General features: G+C 42.6%; 1 protein-coding gene across 8 annotated transcripts in view; it reads left to right on the top strand.

Moving 5' to 3' along the window:
- The window catches only part of chl1b (cell adhesion molecule L1-like b), a 954,137-nt gene that overhangs the window by 189,842 nt on the left and 741,314 nt on the right, over positions 1-22,981 (top strand). For all 8 annotated transcript variants that reach the window (XM_078543741.1, XM_078543742.1, XM_078543744.1 and 5 more), the window contains one exon: positions 19,796-19,841. The gene's annotated coding sequence lies outside the window, so the exon portion shown is untranslated. The remainder of the gene's footprint in view (positions 1-19,795; positions 19,842-22,981) is intronic.

Below are 22,981 nucleotides of genomic sequence, written 5' to 3'. Positions count from 1 at the left end.
ATACCAACATGGTACTCACTTTTCCTGAGCGCAACAGGTCGTTGAAGCACTTACGACACTGGATCCAGGTGCGCCGCACCACGTCGCGGGAGCTCACTACCCCTGCCACCTCCTCCCAGGAATGTTTGGTCATGTGGGGGAGCCTCCTGCTCCCATCCTGGGGTACCAGGGCCTCCCGCCCTGCTGCCACCTCCTCGAGGGGGGCAGCAAGGCAATCATCAGAAAAACGAAGGGCACAGTGCCCTCCTGCCCTACCCTCGTTCCTAGCCTGCTCACCAGCAGCGCTCTGGGGAGCCCTTCCACTGCCTATGATTCACAGCCATTGAAAGGCTGCAGCATCTTTTTAAAACAGGCTGCCCGCCCACTCCTGCTGTCCTCGGGAGCAGCGTAAAATGGCGGCGTGGTCCCGATTGCAGGCTGCGATCGGGTCCGTACCCACTCCCGCACCGTCCGCCTGACAGGCAGAAAATTCTGCCCATAGCATTTTTTTTTCCCTCTTAAAAAGCTGCAAAAAACCACAATGCATTTCCTCAAATATATTCTATAAATCTGGACTTTTTTGAGAGAGAGAGGAGGAAGACCAAAAGAGGACACAAGGCAGACCAGGCTGCCCAAGAAGTGTTCTCTAACCATGTGAGAACACCCAAAACCCCAATTTACAGACTGAGCTAAGCATACCTGCAACTGCCAAAAAAAAGGTAATCTTTGTGCAGAATTTCTCCCAAAGAAGCGCTGAAAGTAAGAAACCCTGATCCCTACCCTTTTTTAAGCAGCTGTGGATATTTAACTCCTGTAGCAATACTTGGTTTCCCACGTGCCAATTGGAACATCATCAATGATTGGCATTTTTCAGATGAACAGCTTGCCTCCATTCTTCAGGCAAATGATTTTTTTTGAAGAGCACGTGGAGTCAGTCTATTACAGGTTAGGTGAGTGGCTGCCCTTCCTGTAGTGCTCATTTTTGGCCAGACTTGTTCATGATCAGCGTGAGTCTAATATGCACAGTTTAAAGAGACAACTCCTCAAGGAGTTGGAGATTTTAGATCTGAATCCAAGGAATGTTGGAAGAGTGAGGACTAATAAAGCTTCAGTAAATAGTTTGCTTTTCCCTAAAGTAGTAAATTATGCTCAGAACTGGTTTGTTAATTTTCAGCTTTATCATATTAATGTCTCATTTTGTACTTGGTTGTAAAATCGTGATGAAATTTCTTAGATCAGAAAAATTAGCTCAGGCAGTTCAGATGGGTGATAAATAGTACATCATACCAGCAAGACAGCCTTACCAATGAATCAATATACATGACTTCACCTTGACTTGCTATATGTCACTGATCATTTCTAATGTAAATCATCAAAGCTGTAGATCTAAGTGACATTACACATGGCATTCATGCAAAAGCAGTTATAATTTAATATAATGTGGGAACTAGTTAAAATAATGTGTCACAAGGTTTTAGTTCATACTCATCATTATTTATTACATGTAATTCGCAAGATACCTTTTCAAATTTCATTTCCTGAAGTTTGAAGATTGAAAATAAAAATATGTAGATAGGAACTAATTATATCCAACCTCATAAATTAGCAGCAAGAACATTATGCTGCAGTTAAATGTTGCTCTTCAGGATAGTTAAATAAAATGAATACTTAATGAAGCCATCAAAATGTTCTTATTGTTCACTTCAGGGCTAATTACTGTTAATCAGCCTCCAAATCTTTTTTAGCACTTCAAATTTTATGCCGAAGAAATAACAAAGATTACAATCTCATACTATATTTTAAAGATTCTAAATAACCAGGCCATGTACCTAGTTTTAGCTACTCCAAAGATTGAGATGTAGCTGAGAGGTTTTGGATGATATTGTTACTCACTGTAACTTAGAAACTAATAGGGAAGAATCAGACGAAGGAGTTGTTCATGAGTTGCTCTCTGGCACTGAGATATTGTGAGCAGCATGTGAGAAGATGTGTTCTTCCCTGTGCATATCGACTGCAGGTAGTTTGTGAACTGGGTGACTGGAAGACTGAGGAGAAGATATATAAAAGAGTTTTAGCTTGTAATATTTATTAAAAATTGTTTAATTAGATCCATATACTTAATTAGAAGACTTGCATCAACCACGTGCTCATAATGTACAAGAGGGTGCGTATCTTGCTTTCTGATTGATTTAGATAACCATGTTGATTTCCACCACCCAGGTGATAATCTCTCCTCTGAGTCACAAACTTCTCAGTTCAAGCCCCACCCCAGGGCTTGAGCAGAAAAATCAACCCTAACTGGTGCACAGTGCGGAGGGAGTGCAACACTGTTGGAGGTGCTGTCTCTTGGATGAGAAGTTAATCTGCATGTTGGGCAGATGTAAAAGATCCCATGGCACTATTTTGAAGAAGAGTGCATGAGTTACCCCGGTGTCCTGGCCAATATTTATCCCTCAATCGGCATCGCAAAAAAAACCAGATTATTACATTGCTGTTTGTGGGAGTTTGCTGTGTGCAAATTGCCTCAATTTCTACATTACTACAATGAATATACTTCAAAAAACACTTGCTGTAAAACACTTTTAGATGTCTGGTGGTCCTGAAAAGCATTATATAAATGCAAGTCTTTATTTTTTGTTCTGTGATTTGTCCTAATCTGCATGGTAAGAGAAAGATCATCACAAACCACGCAAACTTTTATTTCAAAGCTACAATTAGAAACCAGCAACTGTTTTAAGAGAGTCAATGAAATTGCTCAAGTAATTTGTTTTCTGATTTCTTCCATAGCTGTGTTGTTTTCTCAGTGAATAGGGTATATAGATGTAAATTATACAATTTATATTATAAACTTAATTTAATACATTTGCAAAAACATTTAAACTTTCCTTTAAAGTCTAGCAGGGAATCGACCAAAGTGTTATTTTCTTTTCCCCAAGTAGCCTACTTGCTTTCAAGCTCAGGACTAATTTTTACACCTTTTCTACAGCTGGATTATCCCTGCTTTCAATGTTTTATCTTTCCAGTCACCATGTAGCTCCATCAGAGATCAGTTTAAGGGCCTGGAGCACTCTCAATTTGGGAAGACTACCAGTATGTAATGGGTGAATTGCATGGAACCCTTCATGTATAGATATGCAAAAAAGCAGACCCACAGTAAATTAAATATTAAAATGTATTGATATGAATGTGTGATTTGTAAGATTATTGGATATTATTCTTGAATTATTGCTCACATGTAACATTTGTCTTTTTAATTTTATCATTTACAATGTTGTATACAACCTGGGTCTTTCACAACTCAAATCATATAGCAAGAGCTTCAACGAAGATGCTTGGAAGCCATTTCAATGACCATATTAAAAATGAGTGATGGATACCTATGTTCACTCTGCTGAAGTTTGCTGTCTTAACCTAAAACCAGATTCACAAACTTAGACACTTATGGGTCCTACGCAGATTTTTAAATTCCACTGTTTGTACTTTTGACTGCATCTGACAATAGATGAATTCCACATATGCAGTCCTGCAAAATATAAGTACATTTAATGTCTGCAGTCGATTTACCCCTGCAGATCTTTACTTTCAGATTTTTCTCTTTATTCCATTGTTCCCAGTAAACTTGTTTCTCAACTCGTCTGCAAGCTGGTAGAATTTTAATCTCTCCTCTGATGGAGAAGCACAAAGCAGAGGAAAAGACTGGAAGAGCCAGGATGATTAAATACTTAAAACCATCGACCAGTTTACTCACGTGTTGCTTTGTTAATCAGAACACACTGCACTCACACCACTTGAAAAACATCAATAAAGCATAATTCAACTCCCACACACCCTTGTTCCGCTCTCCAGCTTTTACATCTACACAACATTTTGCTCTGCACTAGCTTTGGGGGAGGGCTTCTGGCTCTCAGTCTGAGAAAATCTCCCTTTAATAAAACATCCAAAAATACATTTACCACTGGAACAAAAGAAACTCCACTTTATGCCAGTATCTGGATTTTTACTGCTGTCATTTTGTCATATTCAGTGCTGTTAATTAACAATATGGTTTTGTATGCATTTTAAGACATAAGCCTGTTTAGAATAAAATTATTGAGCTCAGAAATATGACTGGTCTATTTATGCCATTAGAATCCTTTAGCAAATATTGTTCATAGGCAAGATATATCTTGAAACTTAATGTTAACAAATGTGGTAGATGTTGAATGTCATTGGCATTTTAAGAAATAATATAGTGACTTTCCGCTCATCATTCAGAGCATCCCTAACAGCACTGTGGGTGTACCCACATGGACTGCAGCAGTCCAAGAAGGCAGCTCACCACTACCTTCTCAATAAATGCTGGCCCAGCCAGTGAAGCCACACCCCGTGAATGAATTTTTAAAAATCGTTCTGGGCTAGCATATTGGGATATTGGGTGCGGAGGATAACATGTCTACAGTGCATCCAGTTTCACTTTTCCATCTATTTATTTTAATGGTGTGAACCGTGACATGATGCTCATACTTCTGGCTTTCAGTCAACCTGAGGTGTCTGTTTGTGCAGGTGCAAAAGGTTTGACAAGTCTTGGTGCTCTGCGTTATCTGAACTCAGGAGTGTTGACAGTGTATTGTCTGAAGTCAGGAATGAAAAATATGAATGTACATGACAGTGTAAATTAATTTTCAAAGCTAATGAAGCATTTTTATGATTTCAGTAGCAGACAATCGAACCAAGCACTTGAAATGTGTAAACAATAAAAAAATGCCTTTCTGAACTTTGCTATTAGGATCACTTAAATTATCCTTTTCATCGAGCATAGAAGATTCTATTACCGATGAGCATTTCCATGTTTTAGAAACTGGAAAAGTGATATGTTGGGGCTGCTTAGATAAAATGCAACTGATAACAAAGTAGGTCAGCGACATAGATTCTCTGTGGGAGGAAAAAAAACTGCCAGATATGAGAACAATTGTAATTTACCTTCTGTAGCAGAAAGCTAGTGAAACAATTAATGGTAGACTTTACCTGGTGGGAATATCTTTAATTATAGTTAACATTGTATTCATTAATCTGCTTTTTATACCATATTAGACCTACACTTGTAATGGAAAATAATTTGAATATTGGAACTGATTTTGTAAGTGTGCATCAAGTCAACTCATAACTTAACACATGGGAACATTGTTATAACAGATCAGGCAGTGCCTCAATCAATCCACTAACAATTTTATAAAAGCTATGTACTGGGGGCGCTGGGAATTTGAAATCAAAACACAAAGTGCTGGAAATACTCAGAGTTAGTTTCTCTCTCCATGCGCAGAATTTAGCCCTTGGCTGGCGGGCGGGCCCCACCGGCAAGGTTCGGCTGCCTGCCCGCCGCCGAAACAGGGCCGGCCGCCATTTTGAGTGGGCGGGCCAATTAAGACCCGCCCAGCAGCCTGCCCAACAGGAAGTGCTATGCGCTTCCTGTGCGGGGGTGAAGGGAATCCCCATCTGTCAAAGTGCGCTCTTTCACGCATGCGCGCAAAAGAGCGCACTGCTCCCTGAGGCAAAGTGCTGTCTCAGGGAGTTTAGTGAAAGGTGAGTGAACTCTAAAAATAGAGAAATATTAAAATTATTAACATGTCCCCCTCATGTGACAATGTCACACGAGATGGGATATTTTAATAATAAACACATAAAATTTATTAAATTTTTAAAAACAGACATGAAACTTCATCCCGCCAGTGGATGAAGTTTCATTAATAATCTGCAGCCCGCTGAGGCTCCTGGCCTGTCCGCCAGCCTTAAGGTTGGCCGGGCAGGTTGTTTAATAATGTTAATTAGCCTGTCAATGGCCTTAATTGGTCATTGACAGGTCGGCGGGCGGACAGCTGATTTCGCTGTCCGCCCGCCTTTGTGAATATTTAAAGGAACCGGGATGATGTCGGGGGTTCCTCCCGACGTCATCCCACGTCATTTTCCCCTCGGCGAACGGGCCCCGCACCCAAATCGCCGCGGGGAAAATCCTGGCCCATGAATGCTGCCCAACATATTGTTAGCAATTTTGCTTGGGCTGCATACTTCCCATCCCAAACACCTGAGTTCCTGTTATCACTGCTTTTAGTTCATGCTTTGGTGTCAGCATTTACCCTTGTAAATTGCTTTGTCAACATCACCATTCATTTTTTGGTATGCTAATTGTCACAATCTAGCTGTGTGTTTCAGAGGAGCAATTCTGCCTCCACAGCTCCCCACACCCAAAATGTCTCTGTCAATTGTGAAGATCTTGTGTATGCAAAAAAAAATTTGTATTGCTCAAAGGACTGTGGGCAGTATGTCAGGCAATTTATTATGTTGTACATCAAAGGTTCCGTAGACAAAGAATGAATTATAGTGCCTGGAGATACTTATTTAGTACATAATATAGTTAAATAAAATATAGTACCGTGATGCTGACGTAATTCAGGTGCACCTGAGTACAGAATGGCTTTAATGTGCTTCACATTTGAATTTAACATGAATGCTGCAACCTTTAATGTGCTTCACATTTGAATTTAACATGAATGCTGCAACCTAGGTAAATTATATTGACCACAGTTAAGAGGTGTCCATACTTGAGAGAGAGAGAGAGAGAGAGACACTGTGGTGTAGATTTTCATCTTCAACTTCTGGGCGGTAATCTGATGGAGCAGATCAGCCACTGTTTACACCTTCTCAATTTTCTTCAATGGAATGAATTGTTAGGTTATCACCCAGGCCATGAGAAGAAAGCTAATCACTGTCTGTTTATTACAGAACAGTTAGTATATTCATATTCATCCATCCCAAATTTATACCGTAGAGATCCACAAACATTTACTGTTCTTGTATGTGTCTTTCACATTTTATATATTGTTGCTCAAAGAGCATTTTTCTTGTGAATGACAGTAAAGTGGGTTAGTGTTTCGTCATGCACAGATCAGCAAGGCTATTTCTGGAAGAATATTTATCAGCAAGTAAGTTGTCAATATGCATGGTTCTGATGAAATGAGACCATAGTAGTTAAACTGCATTCAGAAGAAGTAACTTGACTGCCTTTGGAGTATGTCCGAGAGCAAGTTGGTTACTTAATTCTGTTCAGACAATATGTGAGTCCTATACTGCAAGCACAGACTACTTGTTGCAATTGCAAAATTTAAGTTGAGCTATATAGTTTACATTATTGCATTGTAAAGTTCTGATGCCTGAATGGTGCAACCTTATGAATTTCCTTTTTTCCTACCAAGTTTCTCAATGGTAATATATCTGTGGGTTCACTAATGCAAGTGAACTCAGAATGGTGCTATTTGCTTCAGCACCGTCTAAATTGCCAAAATGGTATTGAAGCTGGCTGAACACCCGGGGTGGATTTGGTTTTCTGTGAATAGTCCTTCCCCCACCTTCTCCCTCTTCCACCAGCTGTTCCTGCTCTGCTTGACCTCTATTCATTCTGTTCATTCTCCAAGTCATGCTGTACTCCAAGGGGAATGGCTGTTTGTGCACTCAGGTCTGGGAACAACTGGTTTGTGCAGACACCTGAAGTCAGCAAAAACTATTTGAATACCTGCCCCACTGCTCCTTGGAAAACATTGGTAACTTTAAACAAGTATAGAGCACACCAATCAGCAGTAAAAATGAAACAACAGCCAGAAGAAATCAACTAGCAACTAACCTGTAAGTAACACTGTTGGAGGGGTCCTTCCTGCTGGTGAAACCTTGCTCAATTGTATAAGATTCAGAAAGTGCATTAACTGGAGTTTTGGCTCAAAAATGGCACCACTGGCATCAAATTGGCACAGATTGCTTTGATCTGTCTACCCTGCATTCTTCAAATGGCCGTTCACTGCCTGCACTAATGTCTTCTCCGATATGGCTTGCCCCAAAATCATGTGAGTGCACCACAGACATCAGTTTGGACATCAAACTTCACCCGTGGTGCCAAAACAAGGGGCACTCCCAATCCAAATTATGCACTAATTGTTTTTGCAGTGCCCAAAGCCACCTTAACTGAATTCAAACCAGATAAAATGTCATTGCAGATGAAGACAGGGAACCTCAATCCTTTACAGCCGGTGCAAAGTGCTTTAGGAAGAAATAATATGAGTTATTGAGCAACCAAGGGCAGAATATTCATGTGGCACTCCCGGGCCCTGCACACACGCATGTAAAATGACACGTGGTGATGTCGGCGACCGTCTCAACATCACTGCGCGTCATCGCGATATTTTGTTGGGCAGGCGCGCGATGATCTCCGATGCGCACCTGCTATTAATTACTGGGCCACTTGAGGCCCTTGAGGCGCCAAATCAACAGCGATTACTTGGCGCTCGTGCAATCTTTGGGTCGGCGCGCAGATGCAATGGGCAGGCGGTTAGGACACATTTGTATAAACCTCATCTATGGTTGGGATAAGAAGACTCAGTGGGGTCAAGAGTGTGCTCTGTCAAATATTGTATTTTCAAAGTTACTGATACTTGCCTGTGTGATCTGCAATACTTCAAAACGCATACCAATTGCTTGGTCTGGACTCACAACCTTCAGGTCAGCACTCTGCAGTGAGGAATCTTTTTTGAGCCTGCATGTTTCAGGAAGCCTTCCCTTAGCCTGGGATTGGGGGGTGAACTCTCCACTGGAAGCACCTACTCTGAGGAGGAAGGGAGGGCTAGGGACTAGAAGAGGGAGGAGGCCAGGAGTGCACATTCAGCCTCCAGGGGAGCCACATTTTGGAGATCAGGCGCAAGCACAAGGGGTGCAGAGGCATGAGGTAGTCCAAGGCGGAAGGGACGCAGAAGACGCCACTATCCTGCTGGCAGGTATACAGGCGGCGAAGCAGCTACCTCAATATGACTGAGGTGCAGTACCGAAAGAAACTCCCATCTCTCAAGGGAGAGAGTGAACTATATCTGTCAGATGATTGGCCTGAGATCTCCGCGAACTGTGAGTGGATGGACACCCAAATGCCAGTGGCTCTAAAGGTCACAGCTGCCCTCAACTTATTCGTCTCTGGCTCCTTCCAGGGGTCGGTGGGTGTCTCCCAATCAGCTGTCCACACTTGTGTCAAGCAGGTTACAGATGCTCTGTTCAGGTGTGCATTGAACTTCATCCTCTGCCGTTGGGACCAGACAAGCCAGACACAGCGAGCCAGAGGCTTCGCGGCCATTGCTGGCTTCCCCCGTGTCCAGGGTGCTATAGGCTGCACACATGTGGCCATCAAGGCGCCAACAGGTGAACCCAGTGCCTTCGTCAACAGGAAGGGCTTCCATTCCATGAACGCACAGATAGTTTGTGATCACAGGATGCAGATTCTACAAGTCTGTGCAAGGTATTCAGGCAGCTCCCATGACGCTTACATCCTCAGACACTCCCAGGTGCCGGGGCTCTTCAGTGCTGCAGCCCGGCTGGATGGTTGGCTGGTAGGTGACAAGAACTATCCCCTCAGAAGGTAGCTCATGACGCCTCTCCTCCATCCAAAAACAGAAGCTGAGCATTGGTACAATAGGAGCCACGCCTCCACAAGGGCTGTGGTGGAGAGAGCCATTGGTCTTCTCAAGATGCGCTTCCAATGTCTGGACTGTTCAGGCACTCCAGTACCCCCCAGATCGTGTGTCGCTGATAATGGTTGCATGCTGCGCTCTCTACAATCTTGCGCTGGAAAGGGGGGACACAGTGGATGAAGAAGATGTCGATGCAGTGGCTGCGGCTGCACATGATGAGCCCAGCAGTGAGTCCGAGGATGAGCATGCACAGGGAAATGCTGAGGGGGTAGACGCTGACCCGGGCATACTCCAGGGAGGGAGGGACACCCGGGATGCTTTAATCCAATTAACCTTCAGGGAGCATACCACAGATGGACCTCCAGGACAAGACTGGGCTATAGGCTTCATATTCGAGACCTAAGTGCAAAATCTGCCTGGTTAGGAACATGAACTAAGGTCCTTGTTAATAAAGCTGAATGTCCCACAAATCACTCATTACATTATTGGAAACCATCCACCTGCAGAAGCAAAGAGGCACCCTCAGCCATGGTGACATGTCTGGATTTATTTTTGCAACCAAAGAAACTTAATGAAACAAAATGAAAAAAGTGTTAAATAACACACCAACTCATAAAGACCTCATCTTGGGCCAACACAAAAGCACCAGTGATAAACACGTGGTGTGCCTAGGGTGCCTTATGTTTACGTTTTCGGGTGCTACGTCTTGGTGCTGACCCCTCGATGGAAGTGGCATCTGAGACAGCCTGCTGACTCTGCTGTCCTGTTGGCCTCGATGACCTTGGTGGCCGTCCTCTGGCTCTTGGAGCCTGTGCTGGCCCCGCTTGAGAGGGAGCTGCCAGTTCCACAGCTGGCATCTCCCCAGTCATCGCAGCCTCACTGGATGCAACTGGCAGAGGGGCGGAGGACCTGCTGCACTCATCCGGAGCACCCTGAGAGGAGCCCGCAGAGACAACAGGCAGGTGCTGTGCTGACGTGAGGTCACTTCGGACCTCCCTGCTCACCATGGATGGATGGGCACCAAGCTGGGAAACTCGGTACCCAGACCACCTCCGACACTGGCATTGACCAGCTGAGGTCAATGCCGATGCGAGGACTTGCCAGTCCGAGCGCATCCCCAGGTAGCCCTGATGGGTCTCCTAGAGGAGCCCCTCCATGAGAGTCGGCATTCTTTCCATGGAGGACGCATAGCGCTTGGACATGAGGCTCATTGCTTCGGCGATAGTCCGCGTAGACTCCTCCACCATGGACACCAAGCCAAGCATAGCCTCATGTATCTCCACCAGATGCTCCCACACACCTGGACGCATTTCTTGCACTTGCTGTGTCGTGAACAACTCCAGAGGCACATCATTAGGCACCGACTGTGCATGTGCCTGGTCCCCTGCAATCCTCCAACTGCTGGCGCCATGGGCACTCTCTGTCTCTGCCAGCTCCTCCCGCGACTGTGAAGTGCCCTCACCACTGTGCCCCGGTACACAAGCCGATGTTCCAATTCCCACCAAGGTGCTAGTATCTGTGCTGGTGCCTGCCTGGCAGAGATGGTGTGATGCTGGTGAGACTTCAGGGCCCTCAGGTGTGAGGGGGAGCCTCTGCTGCTTCTCCTCCCGGCCCTGCTCCGGTGATGCTGAAAGGAAGAACAAGGACAGTGGATCAGTTAACGTGGAGACAATGTCAATGTGCATCCCTGTCCCCCGGATCATTATGCACTCATCCTTCCATAAGCAATTTTCAATCCATGTTGCAAACTTCAATCACCGAATGTTCAGCACTGCCATGGCTGTTGGGAGACAATGATGACCTCACCGTTGGGCGTAAATACCTGGCCGTGGCATCCCAGCCTCACCGACACCAGTGGACCTAGGCACTTGGCACCTTTCCAAATCCAAGGCCTCCTGCTCGAACCGGCTAAGAATGGCGATCTGCACCTGGCCGCCGCCAGTCCTCACCCACTCGGTGGCATTATGTGTATTCTTCTCCTGAAAAGGAGAGAAGAGCATTGATTAGTGCTAATTGTACCTGGACTCTCTTTGCAGACAGCCCACCCCAACCAGAGTGGGACATTACAGGGCTCCAGTGTCTTCTCACCCTGTTGCTGCCGAACACTTACACAAAGATGCTGGGCCTCTTACCCCCCTGCCACCCCCTTGGCCAAATGCTGCCTACATCACATCAGGCACCAGGTGGTCTAACCTTCCTTAGCAAAGAGGCGCAAGCGAGTGGAATGCAGAGGGCAGCAGATCAATCTGTGCCAACACTACCTTGAAGCTCCCCTCCCAGCATGTCATCACCCTGACTTTGACATGTCCTGGAGTTCCAGCACTGCGCCTAGGTGCATCTCCTCCAGGTTGCCCCCAAAACTGTAATGTGGGTCTCAGTGTACCACATGTTAAGGGGCAGAACCCATCTCTTCGCCCCCCTCTCAGGGTGACCTCGGCATGGGCAATATCTGCTGGCAGCGAAGGACACATGCCGTCAATGATTCAATGCAGTCACTGCACTCAGACTTGGAGGGGATACCAGGGGGGAAAGCTTACCTGCTGGGTTAAGTGACCAATACCAACATAGTACTCACCCTTCCTGAGCGCAACAAGTTGTTGAAGCGCTTGTAACACTGGATCCAGGTGTGCTGCACCACGTCGCGGGAGCTCACCACCCCCGCCATCTCCTCCCAGGCACATTTGGTCATGTGGGGGGGCTTCCTCCTCCCAGCCTGGGGTACCAGGGCCTCCCGCCATGCTGCCACCTCCTTGAGGAGGGCACCAAGGCAATCATTGGAGAAATGAGGGGCACAGTGCCCCCCTGCCCTATCCTCCTGCCTGGCCTGCTCACCAGCAGCGTTCTGGGGAGCCCTCCCATTGGCCATGATTCGCAGCCTTTGAAAGGCTGCAGCAAATTTTTAAAACAGGCCACTGGGTTGCCATTGGACCCGGTGGTCATTGCAGTCCCGCCACTGCCCGCCCACTCCCACTGTCCTCAGGAGCCGTGATTCACGCTGGACGGGCCTTAACTGGCTCACCCACATAAAATGGCGTCACAGACCTGATCGTGGGCGGCGATCGGGTCCACGCCTGCCCGCGCCCGTTCCTGCTTCGCCCCCCACCCCCACCCGCCCCCCCCGGCCCCCCCACCGGCCAGAAAATTCTGCCCCAAGAGTACTGACATCTTGGAAGTAGTTGAATTGACATACTTGTTTCCGTTGATATTTGAACAAAATCAAGAATAAACATTGTTTCAGGCAGGCTCCTTTTATGTGGATGCACCCATTCTTCATACCATTTTAATTAACTTATCCAGTCCAACCTTTTAACATAGGGCATTCAAGTATTGGTAGGCAGAATGGGGCATCAAGATAGTTCTGAATGATGATATGATGGTTTGTTTTCCCCACTATATATTTTCTCCCCTCCTCGTCTACTGCCACAGGAAGTGCATATTCCTTTCTAAGAGAAATGTTCCAGTTCATGGAATTTATTTTCACATGGTGATGCTTTAGTGTACAGCTGGACTCACCCACAAGGTGATTTGCAAGCTTGGTGAGAGATTATTCACTTACTCATACAACTTGGCTTAAACCGCCAATTGAAAGTGGACTTTTGTTTTGTCATTCTTTTAAAGAATAAAGTAGTGTTCATATGATCCTGATACAGTATATTTAGTTTTTAATCTGGCCAATGTTGTGGGATCTTAAATGGGGTCATTGTTTCACCATTATGCAAATATAATAGACAAACCTAAAAAAATCTTTAATTTTCAATAGGATATCTCATTTGCAGCAAATACACGATTACGTTAGAAACATATGGTTCCAGAAATAGAGGGCAGGATTTTCTGTTTTGGGTCACGACCCCGACATTAGGGTCACATGCAGGTTCTAACCAAGCATAATGTTGGGAGCACTCGCCCAACAGTGATTTTTGCTCGATTCACTAGTTGGCGGGTGCCGTCACCAAGACAGTGGGTGGGCTCTCAAAGTTAGGGGGCCAATAGGATCCCCCCAGCATTGAAGGAGCTGCATCTTGCTGTTGTAGATAAGGGTGAGGGAGACGATGGTGGTTTGACAGCCGTGGCCATTTTTAATGTCAAATATTATATAAGTACAGAGAGTGCACCTCAAGATGGAAGTGCCCTCTCTGCACTTTTAAATTACTTGAACGAAAAAATGGCCTCGGCCTGCCAGACCACCATTGTGGAGGGGAGGGTAGACAGGCAGCCGGAGGTGGGGTAGAAATGGGGTGGGCCTCAGAGTGATGCTGAAGCGATGGAAACCCACCGTTCTGCCATTCAAAAGTCACCTTCAGGCAGCTGCTGATATGCCCCCGATGCAATGGGGGGGTATCCATCCAGGGTATTCTGCCAGCTTTTAAACCATTTCAGCAATTAAATGGTGCTGAAGCAAACAGTTGGAAAATCCCAGTCGGCCTCTGTTCAATGCCCTTCATTGGCCCTATAATTCCCTTAACAAGCTACTCATCGTTTTACTGGCAGGTAGCTGTTATGTGCTGATCTCGCCTTCCTGAAAATGGCTTGGGGACGGGTTGCTGCCAGTAAACCGGCCACTGGCAAAAAAATTACACACCTGCACTTCGGTTCTCCGAAGCCCCCAGAAATTCTGTCCAGAGTCTTCTGTGCATTGTAACCTAGTGACCTGTTAATATTTGTGTAAGCTGTTTTGTGCTGATTTATATCAAGCTGGAAAAATATTCAATGAACAGAAATGATCTCAGTAAAATATAATTCTACGTGCATAAAATATGCAAATTGAGTAGAACAAAGACTACATTTTTACCAAGTATAGTATTGTAATTTTGAACTGGTGGCGTTTGAGGACCAGCCAATTTTAATCATACAGTTTTTTTTCTGAGAGACTGAAAGGAAAGTAGGCCAGCATGCCTGGCTAAATACCTCATCACAACTTTTAGGGAGTACACAGCAGTTTTGGAGCTAACTGAATGAATTGAGTAAGTGACTGTAAATGGTTTGCTGAAGTAACAGTAGATCAAATTGGAATTTGTCATTTCTAGTAAATGGCCATGCTTGTAGCAATCTAATATAGTTGTTCTGATATATTTTTAGTCATATAGTGCCTAATGTTTTATAAATATGCATGAGGAGATACAAGAGAATGCAGCTACAGTTACATAATTAACGGATTAATTAGTAGATAATAAATTAACTGTTCGTACAAGACCATTAATTGGATTTCCTTCCACACACTAATAATCTGCTCAAAGCAAAGCAGTCTTGGAACATTTGAAGTACTAGTTTATTCTTCAGATATAATGTTTACATTTGTTGAAGAATAAAAGATGAGCACAAAGGACCAGATAATAAAAGATATATACTTTCTCTATCGCTACACAGTAATGAAAACCCTGTGATGCCATGTTTCTTTTATTCGACTGTTTCCATTTTGTAAGCATGGCAGAATGTATTGTTAAATCAGTTGATCAATTTTATTTATGCTCTGTCCTTGCATACACACATTTGGCCAGAGTTAAGAGTGCAGGAACTTTGTATTGACAGTGTGCTGCACAAGTAAGTAGAGAGTTTTAAGTATTGCTGTTTACCTTTATGGGAGGGTGAGCAATTTACTTTGCTATCCCGAAAGCATGTTGTGATTTTCAGGTTGCATACCACAAATTCATGGTACTGTCTAACAAATGGGATTGCTATTCATGCCATACTACTCTTTGACTCTCTGTCTATACCTTTGATGTTTAGTTTTCCCCACTAGTGGAAGTGCATAGTTTCCAACAGTATCAAGTATGCACAAACTAATAAGCTTTTTTTTTTTCTTTTGAAGCTTATGATACGTATGGTTGTAGAAGCAATCCTGTCTCTTGCAAGAGAAATTTAGCTTGTCCCACTCCCCCGCCCTGTTATTTTTCTCCGTAGCCCTTCAAGATTTTTCTCTTCAGGTGTCTATCGAATTCCCTTTTGAAATCCACCCTTTCAAGCAGAGCATTCCAGATTGTAACCACTCGCTTCATAAGGAAGATTTTTTTCCTCGTGCTACCTTTGATTCCTTTACCGATCACTTCAAATCTGTGTCCTCTGATTCTTAACCCTTCCACCAAAGAGAAACACCGCCTCTCTATCTGTTCTGTCTAGACCCTTGTCACGAGGCTATACCCCTTTATTTTTGAAAATATGACTTCAGCTTTCAACTGATTGGAAATTTTGCAATTTGAAATGAGATAGAACAAACAACTTAAAAATGAAAGGCCGCCTTTCAAGGTGAAGGAGAAAAGGCAAACAAGACACCCTCAGGGGAGTGTGAAGAGAGGGATATTTCCTATAATTCAGAGACCCATTGAAACTCATAACTGTTTAAGAAGGACACATTAAAATGCAAAGTGATAGATATTGAAACAAACCCATCCAAAACCCCTTGGAAATACACAATGGGTGAAGTATAACAGGCCATGCTGCAGCCACTGCAGATAGATTCCCAATGACACAGGGTGTGTCAAGAAAGTTTTCAGCAGAGGTAACAGGCTGAAAAGCTGTGCTGTCTCTTTTTCTCTTTTGGAACAAATGTATTAACCAGTTCAGAAGACAGCTTTACTAGAAATCTACCAGCAACCCAAGATCTCTGAATAATTGCAATATTTTCCACATCTGACCACATCAACGAAACCAGCTAATCCAAATCTGCCACAATGTATAACAATCTATGCCTCAAGGACAAGCAAAGGACACATAACCGTATATTCTTTGAACTTCTTTTTACTGAACTCTAACTTCCCTTATTTCTAACACCCATCTGTGTGACATCACATTTCTATTATTTTTTTCGGGTTTAGTGTTCATAAATTTTCTCTTTCTTTAACTGAAGAAAACCTTGTTTGACTGGCTCCTTATTGTTCACTGCATAAATAGTTAAATAAATTTAGACTCGGAAAAGACATATCCTCATGAGAAATAAACTTAAACGTTTGTTGTGACCAACCAAGGAGGTTGAATAGAGGGGTGTCAGTTCACTCCCCCTCACCTGGTCGGACACACTTTGAACACCTGTATCAAATCGCCTCTCAACCTTCTCCAAGGAGTTATAACCCCAGCCTCTCCAATCTATTCACGTAACTGAAGTCTCTCATCCTTGGAACCATTCTTGTAAATCTCTTCTGCACCCACTCTAAGGTTTTCACATCCTTCCTAAAGTGCAGTGTCCAGAATTGAGCTCAGTACTTCAGTTGAGTCCAAACCAATGTTTTATAAAGGTTCCTTGCTTTTATACTCTATTAGTGAAGCCCAAGATCCCATATGCCCTTTTAAGTACTTCCTCAGCCTGCTCTGCCATTGTCAAAGATTTGTGCACACAGCCACAGCATTTTAGAATTGTACCTTTGAGTTCACATTGCCTCATAGCACTGCATCTACCCCCAGTTCTCTCTGTTCGTGAACTCCCTTTAGAACTGTACACTTTGGTTTTTATTGCCTGAATAGATTGCACATTATTCTTTAGCTCCTTTTGTGCAATTTTTCAGTTGAGAAATCAATGATTGGATTTGCTTTTCTGTGTCTATTATCTGTTTTATATTTGTGTCATGTATTCATTTTAATCTGAACAATTGACATTGTGCAGTGTTGTGATTAAAAATGGTCCAAAAAAAACACCATGGCCTTTTGTTCATTTGCTAGATCCTCTGTTTTTGTTTGAAGCAATAACATTTTTGCAGTCTGACAAAAAGAAATACTTGCATTAAATACTTAGTTCTGAATACCTCTGCAAATTTGTTTGGTTTATTAGTATTCATGAAGGAATAATGAATTTGCTGTATTTGATTAAAATTGTTTATTCAGGATATTGTGCTCAGTGCTTCAATATTGTATTTGTTTAATTTATTATTTAAAATTGCATTACATAAGTTGCTTACCTACTGATGAATATAATAGAACTAGATGTTTGTTTTCTTTCCAATTGACTTACTTTCCTTATGATTGGCCTAGGTCTAATCATGAATTGTGAACTAATTTTGAACACCACACCACAAGCACCATCCTATATTTACCCAGGTTTTAATCCACTGTTGTGGTATTTTACTTTCCACCTTCAGTTCCCACGCATCAACTCATGCTGGTTATGGTTCACAGTATATGTCCTCCAGTGCCCTGCACCAAGTGGCAGTTTCTCATGTGTGGGCCTGGACACGGGTTATTGGAAGCTCATTGGGTCTTAGGGAGGGAAAATTCTGTTGATCCTGATTTTGGATTTGCCTTGCACTTTTGAGCACTTTTCATCAGAAGTTACTGAATCACTGGTGAACAGCAGTTGAGTTATGAATTATTTTCCCAACCTCACCCAACTTCTTTGCCCGAGGATTCCTTGTTAAGGCTTGACTGCTGCTCACATGGGGAACAAGCTGTTCAGCTCATCTTCAAATTAAACATAATCAATTTGTGGTCTGCCTGGTTCAGCGGTATTTTCACCAATTAAAGCTGAACCTTCTTATTTCTAATAAATATCAAGTTATAAGTATATCAGTACAAAAGCTCATACATCTGGTTGAGAAACATTTTAGACAGGTGTTTTATTAAAAGCGTATTTGAAGTTTGGGCTAAAGTTGTGTTCATCAATTTCTTATGTGAATTGCTATTAGTTTTAAGACATTGATATCAGCTTGTTACATCCTGGCTGCTACACTGTTTCTTATGAGCCAAATAACTTCTAGGAGTGCAACTCATATCCTGATACACCTATTTATAAGTTCTGTACGTCATATTGATATCATGTTCCATAAAATATATCAATTTTATGCACAATCTCAAACTAGTTGAAATCTTTGCAAGACTAAAAAATAGTTATGCAATTACACCCTTTTGAGTGAACTGCTGCCTTGCAAGAAATACATTGCCTAAGCAATGACCCACCTCTGATCAACCTTTGTCCATTGTAAAAACATTCAAGTTTAATTTAATCCTATGTCAGTCGTCTTCTCCTTATAGAGAGTTGGCACTTGACAGCTATCAGTCGAGTCTTGAGTCTAAAAATGCAAGGACATTTGCATTTTATGACACATATAGCTGTACTGTTATCATAGATTAAAATCCCACTAAATAGGAAATAAGTGTCTGGCAGTGGGAAGTAGAACTTATCAGAAACACAAAAGCTAATTTCTCCCTTTTAATTATCAATGAGACCATTTCAGAGAGACCTAAACTTTGTGTGGTCTGTAATGAATCCATATAAATTCCTCTGGACAAAGATCTCTGTAATCCTCCTTCCTCGTCAGAACAAGTGAAAGTCTTGGAAATAGTAATGAAGCAATAAATTAAAAAAAGACTGCATCCTTCTTTCTAGTAGCAGATTCTGCATGCGTGATTAGAAGTAATTTTGTAATGTCACCCAAACAGATCCTACTGGCAATGAAGAGGTTCCAATAGGGAAAAGTCTCTAGAACGGACAGTTACCAAGACAAATGCTGCGAGAGCCTGTTCTGTGGATGGACACACCTCCTGCTAAAGTCCTTTCCTTATGTGTAAGAACTGCAAACCCTTCCAGACACTTGCAGGACAACTACATTTACACAATTACACAAAAAGAACAAATATTAACTGTTGACCTGTATCCTTGCTTAATACTGAATACAAGATAATGGTCAGTAGACTTGGATACAGTGATCTCCACCATAAGCCCAGGCAAAGCCAAATGGGCTTTATATTAAACCTTCATTTGGGAAACAATAAGATGATTGTTGAACAAGGGGCACCATTCCAACAGTAAAAACGCTTCTCATCCTAATGCTCTTCCTGAAATCAGTGAAGACATTTGATTGAGTGGAATGGGAATTCCTTTTAGTTGTACCGTGGGAAGAAGCATCTAACCGAATACCTAAAAAGGAAATATGTTACATTTGGAAACTTTTACACTGACATCTGTTGTTTTCCGCCATTGAACTTCATTCAGTTAAATTCCAAGGCAAAAAACTGGGGCTGCGATATTGGCCTAAGTCTGACCCTTCCTCAGCTTTCAAGAGGTCCAGTGTTGGCAATGTTGCCTCATAATTTCAGGCTTAAGGTATTCTCCAACTGTTGAACAATGTTAAATAATTCACTGCTATCACTCAGATCTTTTAAACAGTGCTTTGCCTCAAAATACTTAAATAATACATTATCAAAAGACATTAGTGTGTTGTAGGTTGTTCTTCAATATTATTGCACTTTAATATACCAAGCAGCTGGTATACTTAAAGGATGATTTGGTGTATGGCATACATTATCTGAAAATGAAACTTCTTATGTTTGATTTTGATTTTTTTCCTTCAAAATTGTGTTTTTTTAATGCATGTCTATTTTATTAATTATTTCACTTGCACTTATATCTTTCTGTATTTCAGTGGAATAAGTGAAACTTGAGTCAATTTGGCCAGAAGCATCATTAAGGTAAATTATTTAATCTCCATTCTTAGTAGCCAGGAACAAAATTTTGACATAAATGTTTTATTTGCAAGTGTGGCCCATACAGTTTTTGAAATATTTGGCAAAATTGTCTGTTAACATTGCTATTAGAAGACGGCTACTTCCCTTCTGTGGAGTAAATTCGAAAGCAATTCTTGTTTCTTTTGAACTGTCTATGCAAACTAAACTCTTTTATATTTCGTGGAATGCATTTTTATGTTGCAAGAAATGCTGCCTAGGAGCTTAAACTTTAATACTTAACATTGTGACAACAGGAAGCATGTACTATTACATTTTGTTTCAAAAATAATCCTGATTTTCTCTTGCTATTAAGTGTACCTGCAATAGAAAAATAGAAGCTTTTGATGCAAACACAAAATGCAAGTGCAACTTTATTAAATGAATGTTTTCATTAACACTTTCCTCCAACCCAACAACTGCAAATACAGAGTAACAGAAAGAGTAGAAAGAGAACAGAAAGGATAATGTAGTAGATGTAACACATTTAGATCTTCAAATTGCCTTTGATAAGACACTGCATAGTGGACTCACGACCAAGATCAGAGCATGAGGAGGTAGGGACTAGGTAGCAGAATGGATAGAAAGCTGGCTATAAAACAGAAAACAGAGCAGAGGTTAAGATGAACTACTCAGACTGGCAAATGGTAGGAAGTGGTGATCCACAAGGATCGACCTGGAACTACTGTTCACAATTTTCATTAACAATTTGGAATCAAACATCAGAAGTGCATGTTCAAAACTTGTTACAAAACCAATTTGGAAAGGTTTGATTAACACAAAGGAAATGCATTGTTGCTGATTAATGTAATGAGAACCAGAAAGAATTGGACCTGCCATATTACAGTGTTCAAATGTGACTTTACTTTTCAGAAGATGTGATGTGGCAACACCTTTTATATCCTCACTGGGAAAATAGGGTATTTCTCCTCTCGTGTCAGAGAAGTTGCAAAATAATGTAAAATGTTGCTTAGTCCACTTGTTTGAACACTTCAACTGTATATAAATGCAACTAGCTTCACCAAGGACTGATGATTTATAACATCTGTTGTTGCAGATTTTACATTGCACATGACCCACACTTGTACTGCTGGTTCCCACAGCCAGCTGCAATCAAGATGTAAATCTGAAGAGACTCACTGAATGGCAACTGAAAACACCTGCCAGTCTTAGTGAATCCTGCCAGTTTTATATTCAGTTTGCAGCTGTTTACACAAGGGCCACTCTTAGGAATTGGCAGCCCTAGTGTAGGTCTTTGCGGTGCAAAATCAGCTGAGAAGTATTAATTTCTGGCTACAAATTCTTTATTGGCTGGATGTGCTTGTAGGTTTACTTACAGAGAAGGAAGTTAGATAGGTACATGAGAGAGACTTGTTGGCTGGGTGAGATGAAGTTAATAGAGTAGGAGGAGGCTGAATTGGGTGGATTATCAACATCAGCACAGACCTTGCCTGAATGGTGTTTCAGTGCTACATATTCTATGTAATACTTGTTTGTGTTTTAGATGTACAAGAACCTCATGGTCTCATAATTAATTTATTTCATTCCTGTAAGAGGTTGCCTCTGGAGACGTTAGTGGTCAGAAATTAGTGTGCGATATTTGAGATGTGAAACTCAGTGGAGGTTGTAATTAAAATTTGCTACCAGCACATTGGGGAACTAGCACTTAGATCAGTTGCCTTTCTGGTGCTGTAAACGAATTGTGGACTGCACCAGAAATATTGTGCAAAACATTTATGACCAGAATAAGACTGATTATTATGTGGCTGTTCTCATATAATGGGAGTATTAATGACCATTGTCTTTCCTGCTCCCATAATTGTTTTAGTGGTTGCTGCAAATGAATAAATGGCCATTCAACCAGCACCACACGCAACTGCCATTCAATAAATTTTGTATGTTTATCAAGGACATATGAACATGCATACAAATTAGCAGCAGGAGTAGGTCATTTGGTCCCTCGAGCCTGCTTCACCACTTGATAAGATCATGCCTGATCTGATTGTGGCCTCAACTCTGCTTTCCTGTCTACTCCCTTTGATCCCCTTGTCAATCAGGAAACTATCTAACTCAGCATTAAAAATGTTCAATGACACTGCCTCCACTGCTTTTTTGGGAAGAGAATTCCACAGACAACTAATCCTCCCAGAGAAAAACATTCTCCTCATCTCTGTCTTAAATGGGAAAACCCTTATTTTTAAACTGTGTCCCCTAGTTCTGGTCTCTCCCACAAGGGGAAACCTCCTCTCAGCATCCACTCTGTCAATTCCCCTCAGGATCTTATATGTTTCAGTAAGATCACCTCTCATTCTTCTAAACTCCAATGGATACAGGCCCAACCTGTCCAACCTTTCCTCTTAAGATAACCTCTTCATCCCAGGCATCAGTTGAGTGAACCTTCTCTGAACTGCCTCTGATGTAATTATATCCTTTCTTAAGTAAAGAGAAGAAAACTACACAGTACTCCAGATGTGGCCTCACCAACGTCCTGTATAACTGTAGCAAAACTTCCCTACTTTTATATTCCATTCTCCTTGCAATAGACGCCAATATTCCACTTGCCTTCCATATTACTTGCTGTACCTGCACATAAATCTTTTGTGATTTGTGTACCAGTTCACCCCGATCCCTCTGTACTGCAGAGTTCTGGAACCTTTCTTCATTTAAATAATATACTACTTTCCTATTCTTCCTGCCAAAGTGGGCAAGTTTAATTTTCCCACATTATACTCCATCTTCTAAATTTTTGCCCACTCACAAAATCTGTCTATATCGCTTTGCAAACTCCTTGGGTGGAATCTTGTTGACGAATCGGGGGTTTCACCAGCCGGCTGGAGAGCTGGTGAGAGACCTGCATTGCCTCTTTTTGGGAAGGCCCACCGAACCACAAGCTAATCAGACCGTGGCAAGGCCAGCGGTGGGCCTTCCCCTGGAATCAAGACCCTGGGGACGGATGCCTTGCCTACCAAGAGCTGCCAACCAATCAGAGGCTGGCAGCTCTTATACGCAGCAGTGCCACAGGGGAGGGCAGGAAAAACACCTCCCAGAGTCCCAGGATCATGCAGTGACCCAGGTCACAGGCATGTAATGTGGGGTGGTGGGGGGGA

This window comes from Cetorhinus maximus, chromosome 6 (genome assembly GCF_964194155.1).
Source record: "Cetorhinus maximus chromosome 6, sCetMax3.hap1.1, whole genome shotgun sequence".
NCBI lineage: Eukaryota > Metazoa > Chordata > Chondrichthyes > Lamniformes > Cetorhinidae > Cetorhinus > Cetorhinus maximus.
This window is presented reverse-complemented; position numbering and strand designations above follow the sequence as displayed.